At 41.2% G+C, this 25,112-nt stretch overlaps 1 protein-coding gene across 3 annotated transcripts in view; it reads left to right on the top strand.

Annotated features, from left to right (window-relative positions):
• pxb (putative Hedgehog signaling attenuator pxb) overlaps window positions 1-25,112 on the top strand; it is a 67,985-nt gene that overhangs the window by 4,716 nt on the left and 38,157 nt on the right. For 2 of the 3 annotated variants that reach the window (XM_065311345.1, XM_065311342.1), the window contains exons 2-3: window positions 1,817-1,855; window positions 15,492-15,573. The gene's annotated coding sequence lies outside the window, so the exon portion shown is untranslated. The remainder of the gene's footprint in view (window positions 1-1,816; window positions 1,856-15,491; window positions 15,574-25,112) is intronic. The other variant, XM_065311343.1, reaches the window with a different exon arrangement.

Below are 25,112 nucleotides of genomic sequence, written 5' to 3'. Positions count from 1 at the left end.
AAGTAAATTTAATAAATGTTGTAAAATTTTCCGAAAACCAGTCGGAAACCAACGGCCACCACCAACGTAAAATATAACGAGTGAAAGGCTTAAAACTCCGCATAAAATGTAATTAAAATCTTTATTATTAATAATAAAATATTAGTATGCCGCGGTGGAATTTAATAAAGTTACTTTTCGCTCGGCTTAAACGTAATTAGATTCAAGGAGGTCGACGCAAGGCGAGCGTGAAGCAAAGTAGAAGGAAGGCCAAAAAGTACTTTTTCATTTTCATCGGGTACTTCTCGGTTTCAGAGAATAATCCGTCTTTTTGCGGGTTAAAAGAGTTAACGCGTTACGATTAGCACACGAATATAAATAACAATTGCATATTCTTGCAGCGTAGGTGCTTCCGGTGATTACTTCCTAGGTTATCGACAATTAACTGCTTTAAAACTATAAACGTGAACGGAATTATATATTTATCAAAATATCCGGATATAAACTGCGATTAAAGGATTGTCGCGTAGCGGAAACGCTACAAGACGTAATTACGTTGTATATCGCACGTCCACTGCATGTCAAATGTCACGTGCACAAAGAATCCATCAATTATACGATTTCGATACACACAATGCCGGAGAACTAGCGATTGATCTCGTACATACATCTGTCTCCGTAAATCATCCCCTAACTACAAATCTACACTGCAACACTGTGCGCACATCGTTGCGCACCCTGCGAAATAATCGCAAAAAACGCGATTTTTGTGTGAAAATTATGGCGTGCGTATTGGTGAAAAATAACAATGGGCTCGTTAAATTCGCAACATGTAGCGCGGAAGTCGTATTGTCATATTCGGGGTGTTATTTGTGCTGTTTTTTGTAATGTGTGTTTTTTGCCCGCACCGTTTGCCCTATAAAATTGGCCCTATGTCAGTTTTTATTGTTTCGACATGACGACCGTGTTCGATTTTCATTTGCGCTGCAATTGTATAGGAAAATATTTCTGGTTGACTGTTTTAGTCGGTGTATCTCCGGAGATTGGTATAGAGAATAAATTTCAGTTGTAGAGGAATTTATGTTTCCTGCAATTGTTTAATTCTGGCGTATTTACGTCTCGAGTACCAGCAACAAAAGCAAAGCACAATTGAATATCTCAATTTCGCATTGTTTGCTTGTGCCGGCAGAACAGTCTTCATTCCCTGAGTTCTCAAACCCCTGCTTTTTGGAAGAGTCGAATGTTAATAAACGGTGTATACGTTCTACGTTTTCGTTTGTTTCGTGTTTGAGGGGAAGCGCGATTAGATGCGGCGATTATGATAACGCTGATTAGACAATTTATAAAACAAGCTGCGTTTGCGGGCGGCGGCGTCTCGATTGTTTGTTTCGCGCAGCGAGCAGCGAGGCTGTAATGTATCCTTGTTGAATTTTCCGTGAATGGTGAATGGCAGCAGGCCGGGGAAGCGTGCGCCGCGAGCTGAAGGGGAATATAAATAAATGATCCCGACATCCTTATCGGCCAGTTTATCAAACAAAACGTCACTCGTACACAGCGCGCTAGCTCGTCGTCGGCAACGCGCACGCCATTATTTCATTAATATTCATTCGCGCGAGCCGTATATACCTACATCACCGCTTAGAAAACGTTTTCCTTTTATTTACACGAGCGTTATTGTTACGAGCTGCTGAAACGCTTCGGCTTTTAAATACAAACAAATCGTTTATTCAATTTACCCACCTTTTAAGTAGACCACTCGATTGTTATCAATAATTAATGTTTTATCTTCGTTAAACCGATTATTTTATCATTAAAACCACATTTGTTATATTTTCAGATTAATCTCGTGTTTACACCCTTGAAAAAATAAGAAAAGGTAAGGATTTACACTTGCACCATAAATAATATTATTTGACACAAAAAATTCTCTTGGGGCATGTTTTCGATTAGATTTTTGATGTTGAAATCAGAACCCTAGCAATTTTTGCAAAGTTTGCCAGCTGTCACTTTTTACAACCATAGAGACTATTGGTTGGGGTGACATAAAAATCTTTAAATGTCTAGCACGCATCATCTTAATCTATTATACGACCCAAAACGAAGTACAAGCAATAAAACACAAACAAAATATGAAAACTCGTAAGTCGAATGCAAATGATATGAGAACGTCGACGACTGTCGAGAACATCGTACTTGAGCGCCTCGTTTCGTGCCGCTTGTCAAGGACATGAGAACAAAAGACGTTTAGCTAAATAGGCAAATTCAGCCGCGTTCGCTCGCTCGCGGCGACGTTTGCAGCGCACCAGCAGCACAGCGGGGCGAGCGTGTTTTATATTTTTATTTTATTTGCGGACTTGCTATGCGCGATGAAAAGGCGCTGCGGCATAAATAAAAATACAGCGCAAGAGAGGGACCTGCGACGAGATGGCAGTGGTTTGCGTCGACATCGACGCCGACAATGCCAGACAACATTTCAATAAATAAAAGACACACACATGGCGCAATAAATTCAATAACTCACTCCAACCAGCAAGAGAAGCAGAGGGCCGCGATGTGTCGCAACAGTAGCGAACGTTTTGGTGCGTGTTGTTCATCCTCGTTATTCCCCTCGAGCGGTGAAAGAAGAAAAAAACGCATACACAAAATTATAAGCCCGGGAAACGTTTTATTGTGACATCTGCACATATGTTTAATTTAAGTGCAGTTGGAATAATATAAATTGTAATTCTAATTCAGTAATTGTCACCACTCTTCAACGTAATCGGGGCGAATGTAAGTAGGCCCATTTGCAATTGATTTAATTACGTGCTCCCACCACCACCAAACTCCACCGACGTGAATATTTGTCGATTCGAGGGTAATTCGAGATGGAGAGTTGTCGGAGCGCGCTGTTTAATTAGACAACTAACATGGGCGTGTGTTATTCATGCAGATATTCCGCGGCGTGTGTCTCCACACCGCCCGGCCGGAGATTTGCTTCCGAGGAACCCGGGGTCCGCATGTTCTAATTTCGAGCGGTACATGCCCGAAGCCACGGAGCGACTCGAGAGACGAAGTTATCGGAGAGAGGGCGGCCCGGAGTCGGATTCGACATAGTTTCCTTTCCTCCACGGGGCCCCTCCTGCATGCATTAATATAAGTTGGAGTTAAGGCACACCGCGCAGGCAGGAAAGACGGAAAACTTTCGCGCGAGTATTGTTTGCGTTCACATCGCGCAAACATACGCACCGATTATTATTCGTCTTGATAAGCCAATCACACAAGCAGGAGCTAATTAAAGTGCTGCTGCATTTAATTTTTTGTTTTGATTTACGATCGCAATTTCGGTTTGTTTAATTAACTCCCTTGGTATTAAAGTATATAAACCCTTAATCTGCATACGCCGGGGTGAAGTCCGTCATTTTTTCGCTTTTAATTGTTTCGACAAATGGGGCGGTTTTCATGGCCGGCGAGAGCTGACGTGTCACTTAATAAACTCGACGCGCAACCGAGCGTGTAATCAGTAACCGGTGACGTCAGATCAAACAGACGCGCGCGATTTATGTTTTAAGGAGGGTGCAAGCAAACTCCTAGACCAAGCGACTTTTGAAATGCAATCAACTACCCCTGGGTGTGTTGCACTTTCCCCATTTGGAATTAAATTAACTTCTCTGACAAATCAACGCGAAACTTTAATCAAAATTCTTTAAGTTTTGGTTTTGTAATTTTAAGGCACTTTAAAAAAATTTTGGTGGAGCATTTGGTGGCTTTGCCCTGAGACGAACGTCATCTGCTCCTGACATCGTCATATTGCGTTGGAAATGTCGAGGATCAAAGCCATCAATGGGAATATCCTGACGTCGCCGGCACCACTTGTATTCAATGGCTTATCGCTATCGCTGTCCTTGGCAGCATGAGCAAAGGATGCGTTCGTACACGACCAACCAGCACAACCTGTTAAAGCGGTCATCGGTTCAGTATCAAGACCCGATATCGCCCAGCATGTAGTTTATAGCATGTCCTACCGCATGTCTTCCCTTTTCTACTTCAGCAACGTTTCCATTTTCACTTCTCACTTCTCACTTGGGTTTCGGTTGTTTTTGTTTCTGTCACATAATTCTCACCGCGGATAACAAGGCTTTCTGGTAAGCCTCGGTGGGTGTCGGGAGTACTTGTGGGATTATCACATACCGTGAGGGTGGTTGGTACAATAAACTCTCGAAGGGTGTTCTTGAAAAACGTGCGCCTTGGATATTCATATGCAAAATCAATATTTTGCAGTCTGGCACATAATAAAAGGCCGCTGATCGCGATAAAGGCTGACAGTTCCCCTGCCAATCACGGTTCCGCATTCAATCTCCGGTAACCAGGTTTCGGCAGGCGACTACTCCGTCGTCCTCATCGTCATCATTCACCGCGAATATAACGCACGTGCACACGCTCAACGAGTTCTTAAACTTCTTCCCCGGCGCCCGACTCTATTCCTTTATGCCCCGGGAATAAACGAACCATTAAAACTTTATTTATGTTGCTCTAAGTCTAGCCGAAAGGCGGTAAAGTGTGCGCCGGGAATTTTATTTAAAATAATTGGCAAAATATCCGGAAAATTCTATTCGTTTCGTCGTCCGTCTTTCCGCACCGCTACGGTTTTTAGATGATTTCGAATGCGCTCAGCTTGATGCACGCTCGTAGTTTCATCAGGATCGCTTAGTCTCGTCTCCGCTGTAGACGAAATTATTCCATTAAGCCGGAAATTGTGTTTAGCTTACGCACTTCGGGCAGTCGGGCCAGGTGGCGGTTCAGGGTGGATATTTATAGTGAAAGTCGCTTAAAAACCTAATGCATTTTTATTAAAAATAGCCGTTTCACTCAAAAAATATAAATGTCTCCGACTTCACGACAAGATGGAAAGACTTTTGGAAATATCTACTACAATAATTAACCCTCAAATGCTAAAGTCAAAAAAAAATTAAATAAAAATCACAGTTTTGAAATTTTCTTAAAAAATTCATTTTTGCGTATTAATAAATTCTCGGATGATCTAAAGACAGTAAAAATGTTTTCTTTGAGTGGTTAAAGTGTAGTAATCATGATTAACTAAAAAAGCAAAAAATATATATTTTTAAATTATTAGCATTTTAGGGTTAATATCATATGAATTCCTCTTCATTTATTTCCTCGCTGGTTTGAGAAGCTATCATCGTTTAGTGTTGACAGGATAAGAAAGCGGCGAGCATAAACAAAACGCATTTATTAAAATGAACACGCGCAAGCGAACACACCGCGAACTGTTAACCAGACGCTGCATAACTTCTAGACACTGCAGCCGTTTTAGATTAATCAGCGGCTAAACGAATGTTCCATCCACGAGAGACACTGCAACATCGTAGTATACAGTATGAGCACATTATTACCACGAGCGCAACCCATCGATGTCGCGGATATTTCGAGCGCTTCATTAGTTCAAAAAGTTGCCGGTAGATAATGGGCGAAACTTACCGGTGTAATTGCAGTTCTTTATCGCTGTATCCTTGGTTTACTGCCTACAATTCTATCAGCGATATGCGCTGCGCGCTCTGTCTGCATGCTGTCTGCCGCTGCGACTGTTGTAAATTACGGCGAATGCTTGTATTAACATAAACATCTACTACCGATGTAGCGAGCGAAGATTCGCGCGAGAGCAGCGCTTATTGCGCACGCACATCGTCAGCTTGTGCATAAAACACGATCTAAATTGCAATCCGACTAGAAGCAGTCGCACACATTCACCCAGGGTAGAATTTAATTACATTCAGTCTGAAAGCTAAAATATTTCTGATATTCCTAAATTTAATTTTCCTAAGTTTCAGTATGTTTTCTGTGCATTTAATGACATTTGAGATGATTTACAAACAAGTTATTACTGATACGTCTCTGACAGCGTTGCAATTCTAAGCGATGCATTAGTCGCGCCGCTTTTTGTCCGAAGCACTGAAGGCACCAAGTAGTACGCGAAGTTAGTTGTCCTTAAAGTATGTGTAGCACCAGCTAATGCGTCGACTTTACGCCGCTGTTAATACACTGCATCCTGTCTTTAGTGCTTGTTGAGAGCGCGCGGATTAAGCGGAAAATAAATGTTGTTCCACTTCGGCGTCGACACAAAACACTCACGTTTCGTATCGCTGCAAAATGAAAAGCATAACGCGGCTTGCAATTCTCGCCACTAACGAAAAATACATTCGAATTCGTTATAATTAAATTTATTCAAATTTTTCAATCGATTCTTGTTTATCGTAGGCAATTTCATATGCAGATCCGGGTGCCCCCGTCGCTGGAAGTTAAATTATGTCGCTTATGTCGCGCTTGAAATTATCCAATATCGAAATAATAACAAACGCGTCCGGGTTTTACGCCATTTATCAATATTACTGTGTCCCGTTGGTGCAGAAATTCGAATCGCTTTATTGCCAATCAGGTGAGCGCACACTGCGTGTGTTCCAATCGGTATTTATTAAAAAATTTTATTCATGACACACGAATGACAAATTGCCTAACATTGCATACGTACCAATATTTATTTTCCCTCCCAACTGATAATTTTCGTGACCATAGAGCAATATAACACATTTTACAGCCCGAAAAACGAAAATTATTATTTGCTTATTTTAATTTGTTTTTTTGCATGCGGCGTGATCTAATTGCAATATTTACTCTTCAACTAAATGCGGTGAAATTTAATTATAATCCTCGATGGCTGGCAATTTATGCCGAGCGCGCACTTTTAAAACTAATAAACCGACGCGAATTAACTTAGTTATAACGACATTAAATTGGTTCGCGTTTTATTTCTTCCGCATATTTACAACCCATATCCCCATTCGGCGATGCGGCATTTTATGGTGAATAAACGACGCGCGGTAGCATCTTGCGTCGCCGAGGGTTAAACGCTTCGCGGTTTGCGTTTTTGTTGCACACTAGTTGGCGATAACCGCGCGCTCGTAAACGTGTGTGCCCGACTTATAATTCGCATTTAAAATTTTGCACGTGCTTGTCCTTGCAAATAATTTAATACCTCCTCGGCTTCGTCGACGCAATTATTTAAACTGCACTTGTATAAACATATAATGCGCGCTTGTAAATTGCTACACTACCTAGCCTCACAAAAGTTTGTACACAAAGTTTCCATGGGCACATTGTAGTGAATAGGAAATTACGTATGCGTAAAGTTTTAGTTTTGCTAGCCGCTCATATTAATTGCTGTTTGTTTGTTGTCCTAATGTTGCTGCTTTTGTATTTTGTGTTTTATGTGGTGCAAATATTTTTATGCATGCTCGAGACAGCAGGCGCCGCGACGCTTCGCATTCTTTCGTTCTCTTCCTTTTAGCCCCTAACACAATAAACGCCCCGTCGTTTCCAAACAAGCGGGACATTTCATGCACTGCATGGAAAACTCTCCCGCGCCGTGGGTGTGTTTGTGTGGACGTCAAGATTGTTTGCGAACTTTAAGACAATCCTAAGTGATCCGGACAAACGTCCAGACGGATTTTCAGCCAACATGCGTGAAATGGCTAGCGTTACTCTTTTTGTGTGTCCTGCCGCCTCCGACGTTCGCATCCGCATCAGGCGGAAACTTTTTGATTCGTTACATTTGTACACATTTACCAAGTTATATTGCTTTTATTAACTAAACGCGTACGCACACTGTTTTTCAATCGCCACGGAGGTGGTGGTGGCTTAGACTAATTCTGTTTGTGCGTCGAGTTGTGGTCATTAATATCAATACAACAAATAGCAACACTTCGGCACGGAGTCCTCTTGAGCAATGTAAATAATCAAGATTTATGGCGATAAAATCATATCCAGAGCTGCTGCAATTACTTTCACTTAGACTCTTAGAGAACTCGAGGTTGATAATGCTTTTTAATTTTCACCGCGTTGCGAAAAATGCTCTGGGTACAATCATTTAATTCGATCGTGTGACGTTCGCTTTTTCACCATTTTCTGGGTCAAAGATCTTCGATTCGCAGCGCCCCAGGAGAAAATAGAGATTTAGCTGTTTCCTAATGCAAATACTTGCTACACCAGACGGTGAATCCTGAATCACATTCGCGCCAAAGCCCCAAAGAATAGAATCTCGTCGGTGGAGGTTGATCCTGATGCGTTGTGGAAGTTTTAAATTAAAACGGAATTTCGTAATTTATGTGTTGTCCATGCACTCGAGAAGTAGTGCTGGCAAAGGCTCCCGGCCAGCAGTAGTAAAATCGTTCAAAAAGCAATCTGAATCCGGCCGAATGTATACGCTTTCCATTATGAATCGCAATCGGTGCGGTCTGCTGGCGCGCGCATTTTTTTCTCTCCATCTGACAGCCAAACAAATGTTACAAGAGTGATTTGATGATTTCGCATTGAATACGTTGTAGTATATACTACGCGTCGGCAGCATCGCTTTCATGGCTTACAAAAACACTGCGCGTTCTTCGCCCCGCTTTAAAAATGTACTACAAGTCCAACAAGCAACCAGCCCGCGCCCGGCATAAATCCATCACTCATTTGGCTGGTATTGTGATCTGACGTCGTTATTATTCCGTGATATCGGTAATTGGATGGATATGCGATGGACTCTATGCGCCTGCGTTACACAAAAGGTGATGAAGTATCAGCAATTTTTCAGCGCTCAGATTCCGATACCGCCATTATTACGTGTGCTTCGTTCTATTCACCAGAGACAACACAGCACCTGTATGCACATTTATGTTACTATATACGATGTTTTCGTATTCGTTTCCATGTGCATTGTGCAATGATAAATATTAATATCAAGCGCATAGCGCATACAATCGCTTGGTTTCCAGCCATCTATATTCGACTTAGGTTATCGGTTAAATATTTACACTGCGAGGCGGTTAATTTTTTACCATTTGCCCGGCGAGCGCATGAATTATTCGCGTTTTTATGATCAATTTTTTTGTCGCGTTTTGGTTTGGAGGGCTCCATGTACATAATAAAAATTAATGCACCGGCTGTATTGAAAAATCCAATCTGCGCGCCGCGTTTTCGAGGTTCTCCCCAGTCGGCGGCGGGCGTCGCGGCACATTAGCATGCGGGACGCGTCGCGTCGAGTTGAACGCCTCGTAAATCTTACCGAGTGACTCTCGGTTCCGAATTTGTATACGTATATGTATATATACTGCAAAACTTGGCCCACCATCCAGATTATTATTTCACTTTATTATTATTACTGTTTTTGGAGCAAAAACGATACTAAAATGATTACGATTATGCACGCCGTCATAAACCCGCAACTCGAAAGGGTAGATCTTACGCCTCATTACGTACGACCTTATTTTCTACGCTGTATGTTGTAATAATCAAATTTCACCAATGCAGCAGCGCTGAAACCGAACCGCGCCAAATTGTATTCTATTCCCAACATTTATTTGCCACAACATGCTTGTATCAAAGATGTTCGTGGGATGTGAATATATGTTACCTTTTGTTCTTCATTGTATCTATCTATTCGCCCGCGAATGCATCGCACATTTAAATGCTTCGTAGTCGTTTATTATTTGCGCACCGGAATCATTAGGTGAGTTTGAGCGCGCTGCGCGCCAACGAACGAGATTATATTTGCCTAACATGACACTTTTACTACCATCCGACGCAACTATTGTTTTAACAATGCCTGAATGCACTAAAACCGACGGACGGTACATTGTAAGTGCAATACAGTAAGTTACAAACGTGCACGTGAATTTATTTTAAGGGTTCAAATCGAATGACGTCGTAAAAAATAAAATGCGCTTCCGTTCAATTAAAAATTCATGCTGCATGCACACATGACACGAAATTAATTTTAGCAAACACAGAAATTGTCAGAATTTCAATCTGAAAAAAAGCGACAGTTTATTTTGGCAAAGTTCACTACCTAGAGAGATGCATTTTGTGCAGTACGTGCTTCTTCTGCGGGTTTTACATTTTCACTGTGTTTTTTTCGTCTCGTCACAGTCGAGTGACTCGCCAAGCTGAAAAAACACGAACGCCCTTGTTTATCCGCTTGGTTCCTACCCTCGGTTGCAATATTATTTATTAATGTTTACATTTGTATTCCGCTTCGTGTTTTAATAGACGCTTAAAGAGTTAATTGACTTTAAATCATCTCGCAACAAGGCCTCGGAGCTATGGTCTCACGCGTCACGCAACTCACTTGCACATGTGCAAGAAACAAGAAATTCATAAACCAAAATGTCAAACATATGCAAGCTACTGTGTTGTTCTTTTGTTTTCTTGAGTATGTGTGTTGTGAAACTAAGGCATATATATGTTTATCAGGAATTTTTTGTTCGCTGCGCTCAACTTTGCAGCGTTGCACGTTTTAAAAACACGCAGCGAATTGAAAAATTAACGCGTCGCGAAGTTTTAATAATAAATTAAGTGTTAATTTACGGGTGCGTTGTGGGTGGGCGTTAGGTGTTATCTGGTGTCATTAAGTAGGCCCCCGTTAGGAAATTTAATCTTTGCCTGAGTTTCCACAGTGCAAGTTTTCCACGCTGACGGCGGCTAGTGTTTCAGCCAGAGCGCGCGCCCGCTCACACTCAAGTAGTAGTTGTATAAAGTTGGCGAACGGATTAGCGCCGCCCGCAAGCCGCCGCCCCCCGCACTTTGACTTGTCGTTGATGTCGTGTTGGCTCAGCGTCTGTTTGCACGGCGCGCCGAACGGATTATAATAGCTTGCCGGGGCACCGATGGGTCATCTGCAATCTACACATTGTTCCTTTATGGGCGCGCCGGCCGCAAAATTTGAATCGCAATATAGTTACGCGCCGGGCGGCGCAACTCCGCCGAGGATCCTAAACCCATAGACAAATTCAAATGCGCCGCAACTAACGTCACCTCGTTATTTGATTATTTATTGCGGAAGCGGAATGCCCAGTAAATGTACTGCCAGGCAATAATAAGACTCAGTCCTGAGTCCATTTGGTAAATTAGCTTCGGAATTACGTTTGCGCAAACTTGGGTCCACGAATGGCCATCAGGATGTCGCGGGGCGAGGCATTAAAAGAACACTTTGCAGCATCGCCAGCGTAATATTATGAGAAAATGTATCCAGAGCATCATCGGAAACGTGAAACGTGGGAATTAGTGTGTATCACAACCTGCAGCGTTTTGCACGAACGGCAACAAAACACTTTTCTTTTCTGAAATATTTTCCTGGGAAATCTTCTTTCCGCGTCGGCAGTGAATGTTTGGTAAAAAGGAGCGGACGGGAATGAAACACCTGACGGTTTTATCATGCAACGATAGAAAAGCATAACTTTGCGTAAAATATAAAAGAAAAAGCTCGTGCGGGCTCGTCCTGTGACCGCCACCGCTTCGCCCTTTAACACTTTCCGAAAAGAACTATGGTGGCGTGCTTTGTGCACGCATAATATAAACCGCTATATCTTCGCGCGCGCCTCGGCGAAATCCGTTTACTATAGATATAAAAGGGCATAAAGCAGAGCAAAAACTAAATTACTTTCGCTCGAGCTTTTAATGTATGCATGAAAGAAGCGTTTAACAATGCTAATTTCTTCCGAGCTTCTTACAAAAAGCTCGCGGGGTAATCGGACACGACGCGCCGAACAATGCCGGGCTTTTTCGGGAGATAAAAGCTGATATTCATATTAAGTGCACGTCATCGCCATGAATTCGCAGCGTAATGTGCGTTTGTTTTATTTTGCACTTATGCAAATCTTGTGCCCTAACTCGATTATAATTAGTCACGGGGTGGAAAATGTTTAATTTTTGGCGTAAACAACGACGTCAATTAACATGCACCCCACCTTTGTTATTAATTGCATTTCGAACTGTCCCCCATGTTTCAAATCAACCCTGCAAAGCAAACAAAGGGAATGAAACACTCATCATTTACTTATGATTTTCGTGGATTTCAACACCAAGAAAGCAATTTTTTTGGGGGTGAAATTGCGTGAGAGTTAAATTTTTCGCTTCTTTTGTTGTTGATGAAAATGCTGCACGATACTAAAAACTTTTCTGATTAACGCAAAGAGCACCGGCAGTGTTGTCGCACCGGAATTAGATTCCTGCGACGCGCCACGGCCACGTGCGCCGTTTATTTACACTGGAAACTCCTTATAATAAATAATGGAAATGCGGCGCACTGCTTGCGCCTTTCGCGCGTCGAGGGTGCAAATTATAACCCGTGGTTTTGCCTTCGCTTCAATTTTAAGCAACTCACGTATTTTTATTGCAACTTTGTTGCATTTTTCCGCTTTAATACTGCTGGGGTGGTTTTTTTCTTGCTTCTGTGTCCCTGGCATTGGCCTTTTTTGAAGCGGCTGTCGACAAGATCCACTTGTGTCGCTGAACGCAACCCCGAGACAGGACACGGTGATGATATCCTGACAAATGGTTTTTTTTTTATTAAATCGCTCCACTCCGTTTACGAAGCGTCGACAGCAAGTCCTCCTTCTTTGCACTCATGATTTTTTTTGCTTGAAAATAATTCAATTCATACCCATTTCAATTTTCCAGCCCCATAAATAAATTTTGCGCATGCGCAGAACTGAATATCAACAATAACAACAACTTCGATGGGATTCGATTAGGAGTACCGCTTTTCCACTTCGAGTTAATGGATATTAATGAATTTCATTGTTAATTAAATGGGATAAATTGGTATAATTCAATTGGCGCAAAGTAAAGTTGAAAACTTTCGGTGCGCAACGCTCCGACACTGGTTTCGAATAAGTAACTTCTTTGCGAACGGCGGGAGCAGGAAGAAGATTGAGAGATGCACCCGACGTTTGTACGTTTCGCCTAGCGAATCGTACGTCTTCCTGCGCTCGTGCATACACGCCAACATAATACGAAAGGCGCTGGTTGATTTCGCTTTTTTTCTGCGCTCTTGCTAGTGCCCGGAGTTTCCACCCACTCGTTTTAACTGATGACTGCCAGCTGCTCCTGATGTCAAGGTTCATAAAGCTGACTGACTTCGTTCGCTCGGTACGCGCGCGCGCGTGTGTATCAACACGAAACGTACACATAAATTTCATTTAAATGTGTATGAAATATCGTCGTGTTTTTTATTAAATTTTCCTCTTACACACGCCACTCACCCGACAACTAACAAGGTGTTGCAAGAATTATTCTGTCTATGGCGGTCAAAAGTAGGCAAAAGTAACACTTATTCAAGTGATTTGCATGCGATAGCAATAAAAGTTTTTCGGGAACCAATGCCGCAAATGCAAATTCGATTAATTAGTTTTCAGCACGAGTTGAAATGAGACGGGGCGGATTATCCAACATCGGTGCAAATTAGCCTATCATTAAAAACCTATTGATTCGATTTGCATAATTGCGCGTATAAATTAAGCACGATAATTGCGGTTTAATTAACGCGAAAAGTCGTCGCCGTGGATTTATTATTTCGCCGATAAGCCGAAGTGTTCAAGCGACGACCGACGACGAGTCAAGTTACTATGCACGCGACAACAACACACTCGACTTTACAACGATAACCAAAATGGCAAACGGCGTCGTTATAAAAATTCCGTAATAAATACCAAAACCAACGACAATGCGTGCGCACATTAACGTGAAAAAGACGAGATAATGTGGAAGAACAATGCTCGTGCGCGGGGACCATCCGCCATTGTGTGTAGTTGGGGCTGTGATTACGAACGAAGAAATGCATTGTCCATTACCGACTTATCTGTGCACATGCGCCGGCAGCCACATTTAGAAAATAAATGCGCAAGTGTGATCTCTTGCCGCCATTGTGCGTTGTGCATTTCGCTCGATTATGCATGCGCAGCGCTTCTTTTTTTACACTAATGCCTTAACCGTAAAACGGTAACAGTAATGTGACGCTAAAGGGCAATTGTAAAGTGGGGGATCTGACAAAACACAACTAGCGTTATTAATTTAAGTAAATGCAAAGTTTCACTTTACTTTCGTATGCAAATTTTTTTTGGTGGGGCCCGGCCCGAATTGTATAAAATAATTTCGTGATGAGGATGAGTGCGTCGAGATTCAGGCGAAATGCACACGCGAAAGACTTTCGCATGCGAACCACCGAGAGGGCCTTATCACGGTTTTATATCTAATGCGCGAGCATACTGTTATGTAAATTTAAATTGCGGCCTCTTAACCGCGCCAACCTTTTGTGCGCCGCGATACACAGTCGCGTATTTTCGCAGACGGCATTATACGACCGCGCAATGATATCATGGACCCGCTATGCATATTGCATTTTAAAGCGTCATGACTTAAACAAAACAGGCGGGGCATGAGGACGAGGTGAAGTGCTTTTTCTATTACGTCTGGTGGTCGCGCCAAAGTGAAAGTCGAGTTTTCAGCTGCCGATATTGTAGTAGTAGTTTCCCGACTTTCATTATACTGCTGCGCACACAGTAGTACTCACAGTAGGGGTGATAAGTTATGTAACATAGTTACCATTACGTTTTCGGTGTGCGGCGCCTTGGGAAATGCATTTCCATTTCGACTCGCACACCTTCCTGCAAAGTGCGCTTCAAACTCAACATATCAACATACCAATGTTTATGTGTGTTAGTGAGGTGCAATGTGAGGAAACCTTGAGTGATGGTGGTGCACGCAGTGCATGAACATAAAACTGACATTTATCAAAATTAGAGCAATAACAAATATTTTCGCAGCGAAGACGCGGAGAACTTGACTTTATTGCAGCTATTGTTTTGATTTATTTTAAACATAATTGCATTTTTACGTCGTAACTTATTCTCACCTAGGAAATAACCTACCATAGCAGGATTTCCGAAAAAACTTAATGCAAATTTCGTATTTTTAGTTAGAAAAACATGTGATTCGTTTGTTAGGTAATGCGAACGGATAAGGCGTAGCCTGGTGACAGGCAGTGTGTGAAAATACGAATTGGAAATCGAAGGGCGTCTCGGAAAATGCCGAGTCGCTAAGAAGCGCTGTGCGCGCGTAATGCCATTCCGAATATGAAAGTTCCTCTTTCAATCACAACCCTACACACGTGTGTTTGCACCCCCGTCAATCGAAATTCAGTCTACACTTAAACTCCATGCACGATGAACTCGATTTTCGACAAATACAACAAATATCCGCACCGCACCAATACTAACGAACTGAACAGAGGGTTTTCATTTAATTCAATCTAGCTATACTACAGACTAAATACAAAGAATTCGATTGTGCGTCATATACACACATATTGTGTATGAAATATTTGTCGAACGTGAAAGTTTCGCATAATTTCGCTTTGTGAAAATATGCGCCACACAACGCAGAGGTTAGACACGCGCGGTGCCATTGTTTCAGCGTGCCACGGCCGGGTTTGCTGTGTTAATTAGTTTAGCGGTTTTCCAGGTGGTTTACTCGGCGAATTCAGTATGATGACTGAATTTGCCACGCCACTCCAAAACAGACTTTTGCTAATTTCGTAATTTCACGCCGGCGAATAATGCCCACGTACGCATAACGCGCTTCTCACTCATTCTGCAAACCTACAACAGGGAAAAAATAATATTTTGTTGTATTGTTTACAGGTACGACGAGCTACGATCTAATTCAGCGCTGCGCTCGTGGAATTTTTAGTGGCAAGGATATTCCGCAGATTGTAGTCCAAAGGTAAAAGCAATAAAGTTTAATACAGCCGACCACCTCGTTTCGTTCCAGAACGGAATGAATTGAAGTGTGTACGATCGTACGTAGTAAAAGAAATGGAATTGAAATGGCTGCAAACTTTTTCTAATTTTATTGCGCTAGCGTAAAGTAATTTTCGCCCTTTTGGCCCTTTATCTCCTCGAATACCTCCCCGCTGCACCCAATTACATCCCCCGAAAAGTTCATCTCCCTTTTATACGCCGAACTAAGTAACTGTAAGCACTATAAGTGTTATTTTCCCAATTGACGGCTCGATACATTTTCGAAAAGTCTAACTCAATATTTTACCAACTAGATGCCAGTGTCTTTATTGCGTTATTGCGCTTTGAAAGCCTAAACACATTGTGAAAGTCCTCCGCCAGTCTCATGAGATGAGATGAGAGAAAACTTACGGCATTGAACAATAAATAGAAGTGGCTGTGAGCTCGAAAACACTTTTATCCAGTAATTTAATTATTTTATCGTAATATCATAGGGGACGCCGTTGGACGACTTTATTTTGGAGCACTTTTGAGCAACACATCCAAATGATGTGGGTGTTTATCATTTAATGCGACGTTATAACAAGCCATATTGCTTATTAGTCTCACTTCGTTAATTCAACAGATATCACAAATTGGACGCAGGGCAAATGGTGCATTTAGGAAATTGAACTTCTTGCGCTCGCAGGCGTCGAGACGATCACAAAACGCTCGCTTTTTCGGGCCTTCTTATACTATATACTATGTGATAGCTACGATTCCATCCATACGGATATGTTTAAATGTGTATGTGTGGCAATGTGAGCGGAGAAAATTACGCTTTTATAGGAAATATTCGAGTGTATGCATCGCTTGAACCTTTAGCACCATTTATATCTTTTTTTACAGCTCCGGTCCGGAAAAGGGAGCAGCAAAACGGCGAAACACTTACGAAACCAATTTGAAGTCACATACGTTAAAAAGATGGCCCTCGAATACACTGCGAGCGCAAGCGCACAGCGTCTTACATCGACAGCGTCTTTTCCTCCTTTCTTACCAATTATCGACACTGTCACTTATCGGCGCTCACATTTGGCTATAGAAAGCCGTGTGCGGCACAAAAGTAAGCAAGCCGTTGTAAAGTAAACGTTGATGGAAGACGCTGAGCGGTCCGAATACGCTCTTTTAACTAAACGGAAAACTTTCAAGCTTGAAATGCTTGGAAAATTGATTTCGACACCTGATTATAGTTACAAAAAAAATATTACAAGAAAAAAATTACATTTTTAACAAAAAAATTGTGTACTATTGCAGACATTCAATTTTCTATTACAAAAATTTCTTACAGTCTTTTTTATATATCAATGTAAATAGCAAAAACGTATTCAACATCGTATTTTACAAAAGAAAACTCTGAGCTAACATTTTTCTTTTCCACATATAGTCAAATCTCTCCCATGGAATCTTGGAAAATTACTTTCTTAATAACGTCTGCTGTTTTTCTTTTCCATACCTACCTTGAATACCACGTACCTACCTATATTCATACGTAGCGAATTTATCAGTAAAGATTTCAGTGCTCCACATGCCGCACATACATTCATTGTGCAGCGCTGCTACAACGAGATATTCAAATGGCTATATAATCAGCAAACTTTGAAAAGGAATTCCGACGAGCGAATGAAAGAATTTTCATTAGGTTTGCTCCATTACCTATAGAGGATTTTCAATTTTCATTGAATTCTTAAATTTTTTTACCAGAAGTTTGTTGCGTATGGATTCAAAGTTGATTATTGTTAAATAATATGTTTTGCACCGCGGAGTGCCCACAAAAGTAATGGACTTCAAGCGGCCGTAAATCTTAGCGCGTGTTAAGATTGAATACCACCAACCGAATTCGCATTACGTGATACGCTTTTTATCGCCGCGGCGGCACACCGACCGAATCCCAGTGTTTCGCCCGGCGAGTGTTGTGTGTTTTTGTGTATCGCGCCGTTTATATGTAACCTTAAACAATTTATTGGCGATTTATCAAGATAAACGGCTTCTTATTGAATTAAATTGCGATAATAGCATTCCCAGCTAACCGCTCGCATTCTCTCGGGGCTTTATATAGCGCGGCCAATGCGAAGAATGCGAAGATTCACAGCCAGCGACAGATTTATTCCGTGCGACACTTTCGATAATTTTAGCTCCTAAAAAGATGATAATAATATGTTCGCCAGTTTATCTGATACCTGCAGGAACATACCGATAAAATTTTCACGTATCGAGCGCGCTGAGAAATTCATGTTCATAACCCGCGAGTGAGTATTAGTACTGGATGCGCCGGGGGTTTCGGAAAAATTGGGCGAAATTGAATTAGGAATGCAGGAAATGTACGATGGTTCCGAAGTGGAAATTGCGTTACTGCGAATTACTTTTTTAGCTTCACTTGCAATTCCTGGCGTTTTGGGCACGGTCGGCTTGAATCCTGAGACACTTTTTTAACGAAATTATTGCCGAGCCGGAATTTTATTTCTCGGCGACGAAAATGTATAGCGAGATATAAAAACGGGCGGCACGTGAGGCGCGAACTACTTTTATTTTTGATATTTTATCGTTTCTTAGCCACTTTTGCATCCAAAGATTGAAAAACAGCGATTTTTTTGCCAGTTTAATCGCAAATTCTTAAAAGAATTCAAAATTTAATTTGTTAAAAACAGTAATGAAACAGATGTTGAAAAAAATTGTGCATATGTTTAAACTGCAGGTATCCACCAGATGATAGTATAATCACCCCGAAGCCAAGGATAAAAAAAGCCACATAAATTGTCAACCATCATCGACGGATATCTTCGACTGAATACACACAGCATAAGAGGAAAGATAATTTATTCATGAAAAACGCAGTTAATTACATTTTAATTGTACGTGCACTCTCGCCCGCACTCCGGCTCCGCGCGGCACTAAATTGAAATTTATGCGTTTCCGTTCGACGATCCGCGACTCCGAAAAGGCATCGGCATACGTTATAACATTTCGTTTAATATTCGAGGTTGTTAACAGCGCGCAGGCGGCGGCTTCAGCGCAAACACACACCTTCGATCCATGTGCAAGCAAACGCCGAGTAACACGAAATTAATAAGTCGAAGCTTTAATTAGGGAGGCAGCTCGCATTTCGCCGGATCGCTTAATTAACATTTACAAATATCGGCCACGCTGTGCGTGATTAATAAACTTGATGTCTTTATCGCGCGTCGCTGTCGGTGGCAGGTCGGTATAAATTTCGGTCCGAGCTGGAGGATTCGATAACGCAATCAGAAAAGTTGCCGTTCTGGTGCGCTGCGTGCGAGAGTATGTGGAATTATAATTATAAATGTTTTGCAAAGTTCAAGTTTTCCTTGTTGTGGCATGTACGAAACGTAAATTCTCGCGGCAACGATAATTATTCGCTTTGTTTGCTCTGCCAGCCATTTGCACAAGATGTAAATGTGTGTTTGTATACAAATGGCGAAACTTTCTTTAGTGTTTAATTAATAAATCAAACTACGAACGCTGAAGAAAATATTCAGAGGTATGTAGGTATGAATAAAAGAAATTGGACATGAAATTAACCGAGGACATGTTGCTGGGAATTAATTTGTCGCTGTATATTGGATTGAATTGCGAAAGTTTGTAGGTCATTGGGCAATAATTAATTTTCTGCGCGCACAAACCGCATTATTACTTGACGATGCGATTCCGGCGCGCATAAGGATTATATTTACGGGCCACCGCACTCATGTTAATTCAATTAACACAATTTACATCGGCCAATTAACGTGCTAATTGACACTCTAACAATAACAAATGGTTGGGTCTATGCTGGGCACCTCATCCGGAAATCATCATCAATGTAATTGAAATTACGCGATTTGTGTAAGTAAATGATTCTGTTTTTGACATTTACAAACTTGATAAACAGTAAAATTAAAATATTACATATTTAGTTATATGTTATTCTATTCATCAAAATTTATTTTTGTTATTTATTTATGCGAATAAAAAGTAAAACTTTTTGTTAGTTTTTTTGCGTCGTTGTTAAAGCTTTGTGTGGCAAAAAATATTTCGCCAGGATTTGAGCAGCGGGTGCAAAAGAAGTGCAGCCGTGAGCCGAGCTAAGGCTAATCTAACAAATGATGATGGATGGACCGTAAAGATTAACACGTTATAATATGTATAAATCTTTTGTGTGGCTTTTCTTCGGCGCGTCCGCAACATCCTAAAATATGTAAACAACCATCACATTCAATGCCACAAAATAATAAATTACTTCACCACGCAAAAAGCGCACATGAATACAAAGGATAAATTCGTGTTTTGTTCAAATATTTCAGAACATGATGTCAGCATGAATTTCCTTGTACGACCAATCATCAAAAATTATTCACGATCGTTTCACCTGTTTCCATGAAAAGTTTTGCTCGCTTCTTGAAATATTTAATTTATGCATATATAAAGCGAAACTCAAAACCACAGAGGTGATGGTGTAGAAGACATTGAACAAGCACTTTTGAATGCAGCAGCAGAACAAAAAAAAAAAGTGTTCTCCACTCGTGCATAGTTTGAAAAAGTTTCCCCGGCTCGCATTGCATTATGTGCACTTGCATGTCGCATATGAGGACATTGTGCTTATGTCACATTAGGGAATCGGATCTTGTAATTCGATCGAGCGACATGTATCCCCGCAACACCTTGGGTACAAAAGATCCGCAGCATTAATCACGCGCGGCGGGCTGCCCGGACAAACATACACCGGTGCACTCGTTCGTGAAAAAAGCAACGCCGCAAATGCAAAGCCAACGCCGAAGAGGTCCTTCATTCAAATATTCAACCACTGGCACGGGCGTTTTTTTTTTGTAGTTGTGTTGTTGGTTGTGTTCACTACTTTCAGCTTGGATTGACGCACGCGTTTTAATATTTGGACAGACGCATCAACGAGCCATTATTAATACACACACACATTGAATCGGCGCACTTCGTTATTCATTCGATAGGCTTTGGCTTTTTTTAACATTCATGCGTGAGGTGTAGGGTTTTCAGTTGCATGAGTTTGTATACTCGCGCTTGGAAATTCAGGGCGAGCGCCGAGGAGAAGTTTACGAAAAGAGAAATTACGGTGCAGACGTGTTAACTGTGTTACTGTTTAATTACAGTGTTAAATTCTGGACTTGTTTTCTACAAAGCAAATACAAAATAAATAAAATCGGATTTATTGATGGAATTGAAATTTAAAGTGATTTTAAGTTTTTAAAGGTTTTAATGTAATCTATACTAAAATGAATCGCAAAATCTGTTGGAAAGCGCATAACTCGACAACGCCTAGACCAATTTGACAAATTCTTTATTTAAATGTTCGTTATAGTCCAAGGATGGTTTTTACGGTGAGAATAATTCGAATAATTGCCGGGAAATCCATAAAAACAGCCCTTTTCTATAGGATAAAAGTTGGCATTAAGTTAAAGTTAAATAGTTGAAGTGCATTATTAGCATTTCGTTATATAATTAATTTCTTTAAAATAAAATTGTGAATCATATTGATAGAATTGACACATACCTAATATGTCTAGAACAAGAGAGTAAAAACTAATTACATTTTTATTAAACACTACCGGGTCGAAGTCGCTAGTTATTTAATATATTTTTTTAAATATTTTAGACAAACTTTACTTTTTATTTGTTTCTTTTCAGTTTTATATTTTACCTATTTTTCTTGCATGTATTGTTTGAAAGTAACGTTCAACTTGCATGTATTGTTTGAAAGTACATATTTATGATATAAGTGTAAAACATAAAATTTACTATTTAAATAAGCGCTGTTAATGAAGTTGTTGGTGAAACTATCCCCACAGGACAGCATACCAAGATTTATGAACGCATTGGTGTTTTTTATTACTTATCTCCATCCGCTTCATTGATTTGTTCGTCGTGTTTGCGGTAATTGCGTGGTTGGTTCGGATAAAATCGCCCCGGGGCTCCGGGGCGGGAGGATGCAGTACACCCATGCAACGACCAGCACCCACAATTGAACTATCGTTATAAGTTTCAGATTACATGTGTGTGTGTGTGTGTGTGTGCGGACAATGGCAATGAACTCTTAACTATTGCATGATTCAAACATTTATACTTTGCTTTTGATAAAACAGCGATAGCACATATATTGTGTTCTTGGATGGCGTGATTGTTTGTTTGAGTAATTTTGTAATTTTGGAGGCGCATGTGAATTTCAAGATGCACACGCTTTGTACTTTAGATAACATCTAACAACTAAATGCGAAAGTAAAAACTAACAGATGAAAGAAATGAATTATCATCGTGCATTTTCAGATGCGAGTCAGAGACAAGACGCGCCATACGTCAAACTACTTGTTGAAATAATTTGTAGAAAGTCGTAAATTATTAATTAGTAATTCAGATTGGGATCGCTTAATTACAACATGTCTGGCGTTTAACTTCGTACGTGCACGGCGTAGGCGGAAACTCGAATAAATTTTCAACTTGTTCGTGGAGAAGGGCGCGTCCGAGATAATCTGAAATTCAATTAAATAAAAATGGCTTTTTTGTTTCAATTTCGTTGGTTGCGAAGGAGGATGTTCTGCGTGCTGGTCTTATTGGTTTTTCTCTTTAAGGGGATTCGTTAGCCCCGTAATAAACGCGATATGATTTATGTATCGTAAACTTGACGTTGTTATGTTCTGATGCCAGATACTAAATGAAAATTTGCTTGCAGGAATACCAGCAAACCAATAAATTTCGTACTGTCAGGGCTAAAATGACAGGATGCTTCGACCAAATGCATAATTCACTTTTTAGCTTCACTTTGATCATAACATTAACTCGAATATTCGAATAAAATTTAACCAAAACAATAATTTTATGCAATCATCACTAGTCTTTTCATTTCATTGCTTTCCGCGTTGTTTAATAGCCAATATTAAATTCAAAAGCGATTAGCGTTTATTTGTTTTGCGCCTTACGTGAGTGACGTACACCGCGGCGTGTGTAGGAGGCTTATAAATTATACACGACAGTACGAAACGAAGAAGATCGTCATTTGTACAAACACATGTGCAACAATAACAGTGTGTGGGTGAGGAGGCTCGCGGAGGTAATCTGATATTGCTCTTTAAGCGTCTTTCACGCAAACGATCAGCGAACAATCTATTGTATGCAACAAAGCCAAATATCCAAAGATATAAAAGATATTAAAGCCATTAAACCGTAAGACCCTAGGTGGTATTACATCTCATTATAAATATGTTGAAATTAATTACTGTTGTGATGAAACGAGGCGGTTTTTATGCTTTGGGTGTAACCAGCGCAACAGTAACACTTTTGGTGGAGGCGCTTGTTACTTTTTATGAGCGCGAATCTTGAAGTCCACCTTTACGGCCGCTCTGGAGACAAACAAAGCAAGAGTAGTAAGTCTGTGACCTTTTTGGGAGAAGATAATAAACTAAATTTAATTTGTTTGGGTTTATCAGCTGAATTAGCTCGTGTTGTGCTTCACACTCCAAAATATACATTGAAGGTGCTTGAATAAACAGCAGGGAGTTAATATGATGCTTTTGGTGGGTTGCACGTCACGCATCACGTTCGTCCTAGAAATAGTCGAGAGGTTGAGGTTAAGATCTGATGAGCGGAGAGTGTTTAATGCGTCTTGTGTCGTTTGGCGGGGTTGTTGGAGGCTGGGCATCCAGGTCAAGTAAACGACGTCCCGCGGCGATTGTTCCCGATAACGAGTCGGGGTTGCGCTTAATAATAACCATCAGGGGCCGTACGAGTCCTGCGGGATGTCCTTGGGATTAATATCCATTACTCAAGCCAACCGTAGGTTTTTTTCTTCTTCTAAGAATAAACTTTCGTTTTCTCATTTCCGACGCGGCCACCAAGCCACGACTACTAGATGATTACGCATTACAAAGTTTTCGAGAATTGCGCATCAGAAAATGAAAAAGGAAGATTAAGTTCTAAACAAAATCGTAACTTTGCCGCCGACGACAATTGTAATATTTTACAATTATAAAAAAAAGTTTGTGTTGCGGTTGTGCGAGGGTGGAAAATAAAAGAAATAAAACCGCGCGTTGTCTGAGAAAGGCGAGCGGTGAGCTGAAGAGCAATAAAAAGACAACGACCGTAACGTACCGGGCGCACGGTAGCCGCCGCGGCCACGCGGCGTAGCTCGCGAGAAGTGCAAAAGGCGCAAATAAAACAATGGGGGGAGCTGTCATCTTCAAATTTATATCGCCGGGTCCGTTTGAGCACCGCAGCCAGAAATCGTGCCGCCGGCGCACAAGAGCAATATCATAATGTGGCCACCAGCCACACGCTGGAACAACAGCGGGGGCGAAACTTTTCGAAATATATCGCGCGCATCGTCGCGTCCAAGTGATCCTACGTGTGTGTGTGTGTAGCTAAACATGTCAACAAGAACCATTACGAAACAGCGTGCAGTAATTTGCAGTGCGCTTCGTAATGACTCCTGGGAGTTTGAACTGAGGCTCGCAGTGGACCAAACTATTCCAATTCGATGGTGGCCGCCGACAGGTTTACCTGTGAAAATTGCAAACTTTTCTTCGGAAACTATTGTTACGAGCTTTTTGTTAAATAAAACTGTGCCCTAGGGTTGTAAACCTTTTTGACGCTCTAGTTACATAAAAATATATATCTTGATATACCTACTTTTATTGTTCCAGGACCTTAAAATTTGAAATATGTTGAAAATCGATTTTACGTGAAATAAATTTCGTTGTCGCGAACGCAATTATTTTGGAGAGAATTGAGGAAATCCACTGCTCAGTGTTGATTTCTGTATAATTGTTGGGAACAAAGAGCATGATGCAAAACACTCTAACTGGAGCCTCTGGCGCAAATTAACAACGCAAAACCGTGGCATTTAAGCGCACCTAATCGGGGGTTGCAAGGGTGAAAGCAGCAATAATTCTTAACGATTGCGCGCGCTCATGCCAAATGAATTAATGCTTTTAATTAAAACTTGAATCTTTGTTTCAAGGCTACGCCCAATTGTAAGAACATACAACAAATGTGTGACTGATATTTTTGAGCACAACACAACTACTAACCATTCTAACCATTAGAAATTCCACAACCTCGGTATTTAGATGTTTATTCGAAAGCGTGCGCATTTGCATACGGCCATGATTAAATGGTGCGGAAATTGTCTTTGATCCCCATATACAATTATCCGTTGGGTAAAAGTGCGCCGGGATTGCCGGCCATAGTACTTGTTTTAAATATGAAGCGCTCTGTCCGTCCACCTTGCCGTCCTCAACCAGGTTAATACGAATTTCCCTCAACGATTAGCATAACGTATATATAACGTCGGAACGGAGCGCTCATAAGTATGCATATTGCGGATCCAGCGTCGGTACATAACGGTCGCAAAATAGGACATAACGCGGGACGGCAAATGGCAAATGGCACCGGCGTCGATATGAGAGAAAAAAAAGCAACGGGCGGCGCGCCCTCGCGCATGCATACGGCACTAATAATCTGCATATT

Source organism: Atheta coriaria, unplaced genomic scaffold (genome assembly GCF_025399875.1).
Source record: "Atheta coriaria isolate IRGN ID8LTWV9N9 unplaced genomic scaffold, Caltech_Dcor_3.1 hic_scaffold_9_pilon, whole genome shotgun sequence".
Lineage (NCBI taxonomy): Eukaryota > Metazoa > Arthropoda > Insecta > Coleoptera > Staphylinidae > Dalotia > Dalotia coriaria.
Note: the sequence above shows the minus strand (reverse complement) of the source record. Positions and strands in the feature narration are given on the sequence as shown.